The 11,916-nt window shown below is 35.5% G+C and overlaps 1 long non-coding RNA gene across 1 annotated transcript in view; it reads left to right on the top strand.

The window, feature by feature from the left end:
- Positions 1–4,528: 4,528 nt before the first annotated feature.
- Positions 4,529–11,916, top strand: part of LOC115064563 — a 30,046-nt gene continuing 22,658 nt past the window's right edge. Inside the window, exon 1 of the long non-coding RNA XR_003844405.1 lies at positions 4,529–4,733. This is a non-coding gene — a long non-coding RNA (uncharacterized LOC115064563). The remainder of the gene's footprint in view (positions 4,734–11,916) is intronic.

Raw genomic sequence — 11,916 nt, 5'->3', positions numbered from 1 at the left:
CTCTCTCTCTCTCTCTCTCTCTCTCTCTCTCTGTCTTTCTTTCTTTCTTTCCTACTTTCCTTTCTACTCCAGATTTTATTCCCCTCCCAGTCTATGCTCTGACTGTTCCACATCCCATACCTACTTCCTGTCCCTCTGCCTGGATGAGGATGTCACCACTACCACCTACCACCCACCCCACCAGACCTCTAAACTACCTGGGGCTTTCAGTCTCTTGAGGGTTAGATGCACCTTTTCTGACTGAACCCAGACCCAGGACTCCTCTACTGTAAATGTATTGGGGGCCTCATATCTGCTGGTGTATGCTGCCTGGTTGGTGGTCCAGCTCTTTTGTGGGGGTAATATCCATTTATTAGTGAGTACATACCATGCATGTCCTTTTGGGTCTGAGTTATCTCACTCAGGATGATATTTTCTAGTTCCATCCATTTGCCTGCAAAACTGAGCAGTATTCCATTGTGTAAATGAACCACATTTTCTGTATCCATTAAAGGGACCATACTGTTAATTATAGTCTAGTGTAAGAGGATTTTGTGATATTCTATTTGTAGATAAATTTGATCTAAGAATAAATAAGCATCAGTGAATGAATGCTGATGATGCACTTTGCAGTTAGCCATCAAAATTAATAGGTATATTATAGAATTCAATTCTGATACCCACAGGATAAACAACCAGGATAGTCTGTTCAAAGCTACTGGAGTTTGGTAGCCATTTAAGAATTGATCATAGGTAAATCCCATCACAATAATAATGTATGCATAGAAAGGGTTTGTCTTCTTTGTTAGTCTCTCCACAAGCCTTACCATAAATTAGGAATCCAATACAAATGTCTCCACTAGGTGGAATTTGTACATACTTAAGTGAGAATCAAAGTTAAGGTTTAGATATTCTTTTGAAAGTAAGGGTGAACCCCAGTTACGCTTTCTGTACTAGGGAAAGTAATTAGACTTGTAAAGATTATTTGGAAGACATTATGAAGAGCCTTCCTTTAGAATAGTTCAGTTATAAGCTCAATTACTTAATGAAAAGGAAAAAAAAAATCCTTGCAGTCACCAGGAGTTAGAGATGATATCAACAGGTTTTTAAAACTGTTTTATTATTGTTGTTACTTGGTAGCTTTCTTAATGTAGTAGTCAGTGGCAGCCAAAATCAGGACTTAAAAGCTTGTATTAAACACATGGAATTAGTTGTACCTTCAGGTTTTGCAATATATACAAACTCATGTATCTATATACGTATATGTATATAATGCATCTGTGTGTGTATTCTTTTTACTTAATGATGTTTTTGTGTGTTTATGTTTGAGACCTAAATCTTTTCAAATCCCAGGCTTTTAATTCACAAACAATTCTTTTATTAATAATGATATATTAATTGTATACATACAACACACACACACACACACACATATATATATATATATATATATATATATATATATATATATATATATATATATTCCCTCCTCTCCTCTGAGTCCTTCCCTCCCAACTCCACTCCCCCCACCACTTCATTTCTCATCACTCTTCAATGAAGAGGAGAACTCCCATGGATATCAGTCAACATTGGTATATCAAATTGTAGTAGGACTTAAATATCTTCTATGGAGGCTAGAGCAGGCAGCCCAATACGGGGAAAGTGTGCTATAGACAGACATGAGAGTCCCAGACAGCCGCTGCTTCCATGGTTATGAGTGAAGACCAAGCACATGAAGATCAAGCTGCAGAACTGTTACATATGTGCAGAGGGCCTAGGTCAGTTCCGTGTATGCTCTCAGATTGACAGTTCAGTCTCTGTGAGGCCCTATGAGCCCAGATAGGATGTTTCTGTAGGTTTTCTTTTGGTGTCTTGAGGCCTAATTTTGATATCTGGCCTTCCTCACATACTCTCAACCTTAAATTGTTGAGAGGGGGTCTGTTACTTAACTTAAAATTCACTCACTGATTGCCCTGACTAGCCTCATCCCCCAAGTTCTTCCTGCTGTAGTCTTAATGCTGCAAGCTTAATATAGCTTAATGCCACATCTACAGATGTAGATTGTCACACAGTGTTTTGGATGTGTGCCTTCTGCCTCTTAATCCATGTTTGTACCACAGATAGATAACTGACTGAACCATCCTCCCAGGCACTTTAATAGCATGCATTTTCACAGGTACTGGCAGACATTCATACATTTATAAATCTGAGTAATATCTCTATCACAAGTAGCTTTCTGTATCCTGTAAATCAACTTCTTTACAGTAATCAGTTTTTGTTTTATTTTGATATATAAAGTTGATGACATATTACATTTACATTCTCTTTCTATATTTTGTATTTATAACATTAAAAAGAAAAAAAGGAATACTAGCAGTATCAGAAAGAAAATTAAAAGAATATGTATTAGGAAACAGAAATAATAGCTAATGTTTAATAACCAACCCTTTACCTTTTTTGTTTTTGTTTGTTTGTTTTTCAAGACAGGGTTTCTCTGTATAGTCTTGGCTGTCCTGGAACTCACTTTGTAGACCAGGCTGGTCTTGAACTCAGAAATCCACCTGCCTCTGCCTCCCAAATGCTGGGATTAAAGGCGTGTGCCACCACACTCGGCCCTACCAGTTTCTTTTTAAATTAATTTGAATAAGTTTTTATACTTTAATTTTTTTTTTAATTTGGACTGCTAAAATGGCTCAGCAGTTAGGAGCAGTGACTCCTTTCCAAGGAGACCAGGGTGAATTTCTAGCTTTCATATAGGGGCTCATAACAAGCTAGAACTCCAAATATAGGATATGTGATGTGCTCTATAGCTTCCATGGGTACCAAGCACATATGATATAACATATACTTGCAAGCAAAATATCCATATACATAAAATGAAAGTAAATATTTAAGAAAGAAAAATGTTCTAAATTTCGAAATAATTAAGTAAATATTTTATTTTTCTGGTTTGTGAAAGTGGATGTGTTCAATGCAATAAGATGTAAACCACTTATGTTAAGTAAATATATTGGTAGAAATCACTAATATAGATCACCATTATGAACTGAATTTAAATTTATAATCACCTAAGATGAGAAGAAAATTTTCTCACTGAAGACAGTATTTAATATTTCAAGTAACAGAAAAAGTAAACATACCAAATATATATACATTTAATGACATCATTCCCTCTAGATATCTAGAAAACATCTGATACATAATTGATATACTGGAGCTCTGACAAACTAGTTGAGACCAGATAAGAAACAAGAACCCAGATTTTCATTTATAAGAACTCAAGATATCTTTGTACAGAGGCATAGACACTGGTTCCCAACTTCATCGACAGTTAAAGAAAACATTTTTAATGGAAACTGGTTCTTAAGTAGACCTTAAAATCTCCTTAACAATTGTGGTTATTACTCATGTTAAAGGTTAAAGTCAAGTGTCTTTTCAAATACTCATTTCTTGCAACATACTATTATTTTGTTTTGGTAGGGAAGTGAATAGGTTTATAAATAAGACGGTGAACCAGTGGCAGCCATTTAGAAAAATAATCTAATTCTTGTGAATTGAGGATTATATTTTCTAAGCCTTCTCATGATTTTTTTTTCTTATGAGCTACACATTTCAGATCATTTGTTACTTTAAAGTAGAAAGCCCCAGAGACAGCTTCTTATGAATACTTCTGGAAAGATCCTTGAGGTCAAAAATGTGATTTAACCTCAAAGATCAGCCAAAATTCTGTACAGTGCAGAAGAAGAAAAATATAATTTAATTTCTAGGACATTCAGCAGCTAGGGACTTCAACAGCTATAGGCCAACACATGATTTGTGTTGTAATAACCAGTCATGACAGCCACATATTTTTAAAACTACATTTAGAAGTGCTTCATATACAATCTTTTAAATATACTCTATAGATACTTTTGCTCCAATTTTGTTGTATGAACACACATATTCCCAAAAATGTTGGTTGAATGTTTTATGAAGAAAAGTTGCATTTAATTAAAGTTACATTTTAGTAAGCATTTGACAAAAAATTAAATTAAAAGAAAATTATAATAACACAGTGTCGTAAGGATTTCAGTCTTGACACTTTGCCCTTACATCACAGATCTTACATTGTTGATGTATATATCTGAGAAACATCATATAGTATTAGCTGATGGCTGATCATGTATTTATATAGCAGGCTAGTAGACATTCATTTGCTGAAAAGCACCAACTCTTCACTTGTTCTGTGAACTAACTAAAAGCCAGATAAAGTTTGGAATTTCTACCAATATTTTCTCTATGTAACCCTTTCTTGGCATCAAACTTGTGGCTGGGTCTACATAGGATTTTAATCTTAGTTTTTCATTTAAAAATTGCTGATATAATGTTGGTTACCCTTTAGTTGATGAATTCTAGTTCAAGCCTGCAGGAACAAAGAATAACTTGTTAAGGCATTTTCCTGTAACTTTCACAATTACATATTACATACACCACAAAATGTCCCTGAAGTTTTCTAGTGGTCATTTTAAACCTTGAAATCACTTTCCATTCCAGGAATAGGTGATCCTCACAGACATTCCTCTGAACACTAAGGTAACCCCTTATGCTGGGGAAATTCCACAGTGACAGAAACTGATACTATCCCCTACAAATATGGAAGCACGTGAGACTATTTCACAAGAACCAGTTCAGCGGTCAGCCAAGCAGAACTCTGGAGCTACCAGGAAGAATCAAGAAGGAGAAAATGACCATAATTGATGATATTCTGCCACAAGGTTTGTGACCTCTCAGTCGTTAGTACCCAGAACACCAGGCTAGTGAATGCTCCCCTACCAGACTCACTCCCAGAATTCAATCTCTCCCCAGAAGGAGAGAGGAAGATAACGTGATAAGGAATGATGAAACAGCTCACAGCTTCATGCTTGCTCTAAACCTTCCGTTCATGTCAGCATTCCAGTGATTGGCTGAGATACTTGATTCTATCCAGATTTTAATATGGTCATATTTATTAAATATATTTCTACATTTCCTCCAGTTTTTTCTTTTGATCTGTGGGTCAAATGGCTAGATTCAATTTATTTACCCCAGTGCATGTCAATCCACTGGACACTGGCTTTGCTAACATGAGTATTACTTTGCAAGTTGGCTACCGGTAAATTCTGTTGAGGTGATTTTTTGTGTGTGTGTGTGTGTGCACCATATAAAGATTGACTTTTTATTATTCAGATGCTAATTTTCTTACCCACAGAGATCTGATGTCTCAGCACTTGCATCACAGTTTGTAAAATCCACTCTCTCACCTTCTGATTGGTTTGAATAAATCCTGGTATCCTGAAGCAGAGCAAGAGAGGGGATAGGCAGGCCTTCCGGAGAGAGACTGAATTGTAGGATGGAGTCAGGTTAGGAGACGTTTTACCAGCTTGACATGGAGGCCCTGGTCCTAGAGAATGAGAGGTCCCAAGCCTTGTGGCTGAACTTAGAATAGATTAATGAGTTTATAAGTTACAAGGTAATTGGTAAGAAGCCTAGTTATAAGGCTTAGGCATTCATAAATAAATATAAGTCTCTTTGTCAGTATTCAGAGCTGGGGCAGGCATAGAAAGGCTTTAGGGTTACAGAGTTCAGTGCCAAGAAATTCCTTGTTTGACTCTGAGTTATAAAATTGAAATATATTGCTTCAGTGAATATATTATTTTGCCTTTATCAAATTTATGCATGTAAACGCCTTGGTTTTTATAAAAAAAATGAAATGAAATGAAATTCTTGTTTGCTTAAAGCTAGACTGCTTGTTGAGTGGCTTATAGTATGTCACTGTTCAATAATCACCATATAATATGATTATGCACAGAATTTTATTATTTTATAGCCAAGTACTGAGACAATACTTTGGCTAATACATAGGTGTCAGCAAAGCAACTATTGTCAACAGTTTATGATGATCTATGCTTTTCATGTTTATCTTTGTTGGGGCAAAAAATGAAATAATACCGAAGTACTTATCAAAACATGAAAACCCAAAATATATTTGCTTAAGAACTACTAATTTTAAATTTTTCATGATCAAAATAAACCAGCTTTAGGGAACCATAGATAGCCTCTGAGTTAGATGTTCATGATCATGCCAACCATTGTAATTCAAATTTGTGTGTTACATGAGGAAATGTGTATTTTTATGTGAATGTTGAGAATAACCGAAGAGTGAATGCAGTGAAATGTGCTAGTTATTATAGCCTATGCATAAGTATACAAAGAATGAAAACAATTTTTCAGGGAAAGAAACCGCAGTGTGAAACTAAATGTACAAATCACTGTTGTTAAAACAACCGAGACTTAAAAACAAAATCCTGTAGGGTCAGTAAAGGTAAGAAAATGTTGCTGTTTTTATAACCCAACACAGCTTTCAAATACATGCCAATAAGGGCTGTTTTGTTGCAGCAAAATAGGTGATTAAGATAGCTCAATCTGTGGAACTAATGAGCAAGAAATGAAGTTTTAAAAAAGTTCTCCCTGTGATGCAGTAATATGAGCATCAGCTCTTTAAAGCAGATAAAGGAACTGAAGAATCTCATATTCCTTCTATAGCCACCACTGGCAGAAAGGCCAAAGGCTTCTAAGAGAAATCTCTATCTAGTACAATGTATGCTTTTAGTGTGCATTAACATATATGACAGTGTGCTCACAGTCGTCTAACCAAGAAGTTTAGCCCAATCTCCACTGTGACAATTTGCATGCTTAATAAGAAAGGGAATTTTATACTATAGGTAGCTATAGAAGGCGTATCCACTCTTCAGTCCTCATTTTTACTCCAAGTTTGGTAGCGGTAAATATTTTTCCTTTTCTTCAATCCATTTAACCTTTTGACGATTTAAACATGTTTATATTAATTAAAATGATAAAAAGACTTATATATTGTTTCATTTGTTTTGGATAAATAAAGACGTGGTATATAAAAATGTATGTGCAATATATATATATATATATATATATATATATATATATATATATATATATATAAGGTACTTAGTTTTCTGTGAAGATTTTGCTGACCTTGAAAATATGATAGAGACCATGCTGGTCTAGAAATCACAGTGATCTGCCTGGGTCTGTTTTCAGAGGGCTTACAGATATATGCCATTCCTGCTGCATTTTTAATAAGTCATTGCTCTGTCATAGGCTGGGCTGTAATTTCCAATTCTATTCTAGTAGGATGACAGGAATATGTCATCATATCCATCTATAAATATAATTTTTATCTCTGTATAGATAAATATTAATAAAATAATTTCATCTGATTTCTATAAGTATTTTTCTTAAACAGTCTTAATATGAATTGTTTCTCATGTGAACAGCCTAAGAATATATTTATAGATATTGGGTATTTTGCCATTAAGAATAGATAAACATGATTTTATTTTTGGAGATTGATTTCTGGAGTTTATGTCATTTTAAAATATGAAATGTCATAAGCGCTATGAGAATGATAATTCATTTTGAGATTAAAATTGTGAGTTCCTAGAAATATCAGAGGTTTGTATTTGTTAGTTCTTATGGGATAGAAATTCATGGGTATGGAAAGAAGTCTACCTTTGAGGGTTGAAAAGTCATGCCAGGTAAGAGATAGGTAAAATGGCATGTAGTAGCTATGTTTGGAAAATAAACATAATATAAAAATATTTTACCTTCAATAGTTAACAACATCTAATTATCATGAGCCACATATAAGAGAGTATTTATAATCCCTCAGTGCTCACACTTTGAGGAACTGTAGAAAACAGTTTTTTTTTTTTTTTTAATTGAAAGATATGATTAAAACCTTGCAATTTTCAAGAGGATTTTATTTAAGAGTGTTAACTTTTTTGGCAAAGTATATTCTGAGTCAATAAGTTAGAGCTTATGTTTTGATTGAGTTCCAGGCCATGATACTGTATCAATGTTAAACAACAACTGTGCATAAGGCCACACGTTCAAATTTCATCTTATCCTTTTAAAATAACTTTCTTTATAATTCTAACCTTGTGTATATAACCTTTAAAGAACGGAAGTGACAGATGGCTTTCTTGCAGCCTTTGTGTGTGTGTGGAGAAGCAGCACGTATGTTTACCCACCCTTAGGAAGAGCACCAGTACTCACAACAGTTCAATGTCATATTGCAATAAAGCCCAACTCTATGAACCAATGAGTTTTAATAACAGCGGGAGTGTGGGAGAGTTCAGTTACAAGGTGAAGGTAGAAGGAGAAACCCTGTTTCACTGTAAAAAAAAAAATACTTCACCTTGGGAGCTGCAAAACTAGAGCTTTTTGCATACTTCCGAGCAGCTCAACCTCTGACCTCTCCCCTTTGACCTTAGTTCAGCTGGTTAGAGTCTGCTTCCCCAGAAGTCTTGTCATACAACTTCAGACTCTTCCCGGTTTCTGTTCTTTTAGATACGTAACTTTTTGTTGACCTCCTGAGACTCATACACACTTGCATCCATGTAAATGCAAAATGGAATTCAGAAAATAAATACTATTCACTTATGGTATGTATGAGATGCTAATAATGTTTTAAAAGGAAGTAATATGAAGTTTATAATAATAAATTATAAGAAGATTTGTAAGTTTCTGAGAATAAATTGTAATTAGTACAGAAGTTTAAGAATAATTTACTCATCGTGGAAGATAATTGGATGATGTGGAAGTAAAATAAATATTTCAATTTGAAGAAGAGAAGAAAAATTGAAAGTTGTAATTTATTCTTCCCTCATACAATATATCTCAACTGCAGCTTTTCCTCTTTCTACTCTTCTTCCCACTTCCTCTCTTCCCAGATCCATTCCTCTGTCATATCTCCCCAAAATAGAACAGGATGCAGTAAGATTAGGTACAAATCTTCACATAAAGGTGGGGAGAGGCAACCTAGTAGGAGAAAAAGGATACCAGTAACAGGCAAAAGGGTCAGAGACACCCCAAATTACACTGTCAGTAGTCCTCCAAAGACATCAATCCAATAACCATAACATACTGGAGCAGAATCTAGCAGAGAGCCATGTAGACTCCACACTTGCTACTTGAATCTTCCTGAACTCTCCTGATGCCTGCTTAGTTGATTCTGTGGGACATGTTCTCCTGGTATCCTCAACCTTTCTGACTCCCCCAATTCTTCATCCTGCACCTCTTGAGGTTCTCTGATCTCCCAAATGAAAGGACACAATGGAGACTTCCAGCCTAGATGCTTTCCCTGCCCAATGTTTGGCTGTAGGTCTCTACATCTGCTTCCTTAGCTGCCAGAGGCAGCATCTCTAATTGTGACTCTTCTAAGCACTCATATTTTGAATCAGAAATAACTATGGAAAAATGAGACAATGGAGGAGCTGGAGAAAGTACCCAAGGAGCTGAAGGGGGCTGCAACCCTGTAGGTGGAACAACAATATGAACTAACCAGTACCCCCTGAGCTTGTGTCTCTAGCTGCATATGTAGCAGAAGATGGCCTAATCGGTCATCACTGTGAAGAGAGGCCCCTTGGTCTTGCAAACTTTATATGACCCAGCACACGGGAAGGCCTGGGCCAAGTAGTGGGAGTGGGTGGGTAGGGGAGCAGGGGCAGGGGGGGGGGTATAGGGAACTTTCGGGATAGCATTTGTAATGTAAATAAAGAAAATAAAAAAATACAAAAATAAGACAATAAGTTAACAATATTTGTTTTATATTGCTTTCTTCATAAATCACCATAAATCATATGTATGAGAGTATTTTTGAGTTCGAATTCTTTTTTTTTTTTTTTTTTTTGAGACAGGGTTTTTCTGTTTTTCTGTGTAGCCATGGCTGTCTTGGAATTCACTCTGTAGACCAGGCTGGCCTTAAACTCAGAAATCAGCCTGCCTCTGCCTCTCAAATGCTGGGATTAAAGACATACACCATAACTGTCAGGCAGGTTAGAATTCTTGATCTGCATACAGGTTTAAAAGAATTGCATGGTCATGTAAGTATTTAACGAATGAATGTGTATGAATGTGTTTTCAGTGTTTTGAGGCTATTGAAAGATTTAGATACTGATTTTAGTTGTTCTGTCAGTTACACTGGCAAGTTTCCCATCTTAAAGTCCAACACCATACTCTGTTGTATTCACACACACACACACACACACACACACACACAGAAAAGCGGGCATGCCGTGTGTGTGTGTGTGTGTGTGTGTGTGTGTGTGTGTGTCTGTGTGTCTGTGTGTCTGTGTGTGTGTATTTTCCCCCTCTCCTTGGTTAAAAAAGTAACAACTTTTTCAATCAATCTCAAGTTTTCAGTCCATCCAGTTTATTCTCCACAAACTAAGGTGCAAACAGAATTTAGGAGCCCCGGATTTAAAAGGTCAAACAAACAAACAAACAAAACCTTAATACTGACAATATAGTAGGTAAATTTCATTGGTGGCTAAGTACCGTGCAAGACCCATGTATTCCCAGTTAAGCTAACTCCTGTCAACACCAAATCCACACATTTACATACTTGCCATGATCCAGAACTCTGTACATTTCTGTCTTCGTGGGAAATAGGAGATCTTAACTCCTAGAAGATGAGAGGCAAACAGAGTTTTTGTCTTTTTGTTCATTTTGTGTTTTGAAACTGTTGCCATAGCAATGTCATTTCGTCTTAAATATGACAATTATTTTCGAGGCACGGATCTTCTAGATTGTACAAATCTGGCCTTCTTCTCTTCTCTCCATAACCTTTTTAAAAGAATCATCTTATTCTCAGGTGTCTGGGTCTTAAATGTAGGTTCAAATTCCCTTCGTCAAGGTCTCTAGACTCTATCCACATCAATCTCTCTTTCATTCCTATCTTTAACGTCATGTGCATGTATTTTACCATTCTTTATTGACTTCCATATCTCTGGCATTTTTAATTAGCTTCTAATATTAAACCATCTTATTTTCTTAAGATACGTGTATTTTACTGAGCAACTGATTTTATAATACATGAAATTAATTAATCTGTTAGACTGTTGCTTAGTGACCTTGTATATTTTTAAAATAATTGTACATGAAGCTTTGGATTAATATGCATAGAAGCATAATTGTTAATATTGAACCTTTACTTATTTGGAAAGACCTTCTCTTTTAAAGATAGAATGCAAGCTTGGCTCTTCAGCCTTATTAACCACACTGTGTATTTCTAGCAGTAAAGATTAGTTACATCATAGTTATTTAAACTAAATTAATCTAACATATTTACAAGATACTCATATTGTGAGAAAAATCAGTCATCAGGAATGCTCTAAATGATAGAGACAAGACTGAATATTTAACCTGCTTACTTACAAGTCAATATAACTAAATACAATTTTGATGAAATGCAGTTTGAAACATTTTAATTATGAGAAATATAAACACACAATGCAGACATCTATTATTCTTATTAAAATTTTATTTCCTGTCACACCATTGATTATAAATCTCATGAAACTGCTGTCTCTAACACACTTAGAAATGAGGATTACTGAAGATGAATTTCATAATGGTTGAGGAAAGAAACACACAGAGTCCCACACCTTGGGACATAAACCTAATCATGCTTCTGAGAGCACCAAGGGAGAGGAGAGAGAGCCTGGAGCCTGGACACCCTCTGCTGCTCTGCTGTTAGTTCACAAAGTTTGTCTATTCTTTAGCCTCTCTTCTCTCTCTCTCTCTCTCTCTCTCTCTCTCTCTCTCTCTCTCTCTCTCTCTCTCTCTCTTTCTCCTTTTCTTTTTCTCCTTTTGCCTCTACTGAGTTTTCTTCCGTTGCCATTATGATATTTGAAATGTTGTGGTTTGAAAGTTATGCTCTGAAATCTCTGCCTTAAGATATCCTGAGAAATGAATCTATAGAAGAGGCTCATTTCTCTTTTATAAAGATTCACATTTATCTCAGACAAAGAAAGAAATTACATTCACACCTAATCTGGACTAAAAACACTAAATGAAAAATGATGAAAAATAGGTCTCTCC

Source organism: Mus pahari, chromosome 8 (genome assembly GCF_900095145.1).
Source record: "Mus pahari chromosome 8, PAHARI_EIJ_v1.1, whole genome shotgun sequence".
NCBI lineage: Eukaryota > Metazoa > Chordata > Mammalia > Rodentia > Muridae > Mus > Mus pahari.
Note: the sequence above shows the minus strand (reverse complement) of the source record. Positions and strands in the feature narration are given on the sequence as shown.